The sequence below is a fragment of the Pygoscelis adeliae genome, unplaced genomic scaffold (genome assembly GCF_000699105.1).
Source record: "Pygoscelis adeliae isolate BGI_AS28 unplaced genomic scaffold, ASM69910v1 Scaffold513, whole genome shotgun sequence".
Classification (NCBI taxonomy): domain Eukaryota; kingdom Metazoa; phylum Chordata; class Aves; order Sphenisciformes; family Spheniscidae; genus Pygoscelis; species Pygoscelis adeliae.
The window spans coordinates 1,031,449-1,033,972 of record NW_008824591.1 but is presented as its reverse complement, the minus strand read 5'-3'; positions in this window follow the sequence as shown (position 1 = coordinate 1,033,972).

Genomic DNA, 2,524 nt, shown 5'->3' with positions numbered 1-2,524 from the left:
GCCACGCCGCCTCCGGCATCCTTTGATTTTGGGTTTCAGTGGAGAAAAACCTCCCCATGGCGGGTTATTGCCTGTATGATGCGACTGTCCCATCTCACTGTGTTTATCTATCCACGTTCGCCCAGCTGTGGAGCACCCCAAGCAGGAGTTCAAGCCACGGGGAAGCCTGGCTGCTATTGCAAGCCCTGGCTGTATATTTTAATGCAATTTAAAATAAAAAAAAGATGTATTGATGTCAAAAAAACCCCAAGGCCTAAGCATGATGCAAGTGAGGCTCGTGGGCAGAGATGCCAAGTTCAACCCCCTCCCGGTGCTTGTCATGGGAATGGAGAGCTGTGGCTGTTCTGCACTTGCTTGTTAGCAAGTAAGGTCCAGTTCTGAGTCCAAATGTGCTGTCATCTGCAGGCAGGGAGGATGGGAAGCAGCCCCCTGCCAGCTGGGCATCACCGCTGAGCTCACCCGCGTCCGTGGGAGAGGCTGCAGGGAGGATCCCGTGGAGGCTGTCACCCTCCAGCTCAGGACAGAGTGACAACCTAAGAGGCAAAGGCTGCTGGACAGCCCCGAATTACACCTGGGATTCCCCAGCCATGGCTTTGCTTCACAGGTCTGATGGAAAAGGGATGCACCAAGGAGAACTTGCATATACAGGGGGTGCACAGCTGGCATAGAGTCAGTGAGGGTCTAAAAACTTCCTTTTTATGGCGATTGTCACTTCTGAAGGGAAATGTCCCCATGCTGTGTGCATATGCCCTGCAGCATCAGCTATACTTTTGGAAAGATAGTTGGGTATTTAAGAAGTATATGGCAGGGTCTGGTTGCTCCAGCTCTGCTAGTGATGATGAGCTACAGGCTTTCTCCAAAGTGTGCCCGGTTTAGACAATATCTTTGGCCTCCAGACCCTGGTGGCTTCAGTGAACAGTCCATTTGCGGGCATGGGACAGCCCGTGGCACTCGCAGCCACCTTGTTTCAGAAGTGGAGTGGCCCTTTTCATTCTAATTTTCTGGGTGAATAATTCATCAGCAAACATCTGCCATCTTTCGCTCAGCAGAAAACACAGCCCTGGGCTGGGTCCCCTCCTCCCCGTCGTGCACCCGAGTCGCAGCCCCAGCCTGGAGAGCAGGACCAGACCATGCACGTGCCAGGAAATCCACATGCCGGCACCGTCACTATCTACCGATGTGGCTTTAATTGCTCTAATTTGCTCTCCCTGGGGAGGCACCTCAGAATGATGGATACAGGGGAAATAAGGGTAACGTGGGAAATGGGGGAACCCAGGCGAAGTCACTCAGCAGTTTGATTTGCAAAAGATAACCGTGATCACTGCGTTGCCAAATTAAACTGAATTTAAACCCAGGGATAGGGACAGTACCGTCCTGGAGCTGCTTGGGTCATCAAGGGGTTTAGGACCGTGCAGAGGAGGGACCCCCAGCAACACCCAGGTCCAGGGTGATGGGGGCAGCTGCAGTCCCAAACTGCTCCCCTGCCCGCCCCGGTCCCCAGGCGATGCCAGCGCTGCCAGGGGCTCCGCAGCATCGTTTTATTCTCTTTAATGCACAGTCTCTCTTGTTTTTTATTTTATTCATGGGATTAACACATTGGGCAGCAGCCGGACTGGCTTTTGCTCAAAAGAGGAGGGGAAAGCGTTTACATAATTCATTTAAATGAGGCACCCGGGGAAATCCAAATTGGACTTCCAGCATATTTACAGTGCCACGCAGAGTCCCATGATCCGCATCTGGAGCCATTAATGCCTCCCAGACGGACCACAGAGCATGTATAATTAATTGTGGAGCAAAGCCATTGCCTAGCCTCTGAAGATAACGCTCAGAGGCAGAGGCAGCATCTCCCAGTGCTGTCCCCCCTGAGGCGTGGATTTATTTCAGTAGGTCTTTTCTCTTCCCCAAGAAGTTCAACCAACCTTTCTTGGGGTGGGAAGATGCTGGGGAATTGGTGGGGTAAAAGCAGCAGGAGGAATAAGCCGAGCTGGGCTGCGAAATCACGGCTGCTTGGCTGGGCTCGTGGGCAAGCACCATCTGCGAGGACGACTCGGTGTGTGTTTGAGCCCAGCAGAGCCCCGCGGCGATGGGCAGGCATCAGGGCTGAGCCCTGCCCTGGGGAGGCGGCGAGAGGGACCCTACGGAGGGAAAAATCCCACTACAGCGGGGAGCAAATGGCCCAGCACCAGTTAGCCCCAAATCCCCATTTTGTTTTGCAGAGGCATGGACCAAGCTTCCCCTGGTCCGATGCATGGGGAGGTTTGCTGTTGGGGGAGGCACGGGGGGTGCTCCCAGCCAGATCCCCCACGTTCAGCCCCCTCCCTGCCCTCGGAGAATCACTCCCCGTGGTTTCCACCCCGTGAAACAGGGCTGATACCGCTCCCTTGGGCGCTCTCCAGCTGCAGCGCCCGGAGGCAGAGCCCGCTCTGGCTGCCAGCTGTGGTCCGGGGTGACGGTTTGTGGGTTTCTGAGAAGGTGCCCCCGGCCTTGCACGGGGACACAGGGGCACCTCAAACGCTTTATTTCT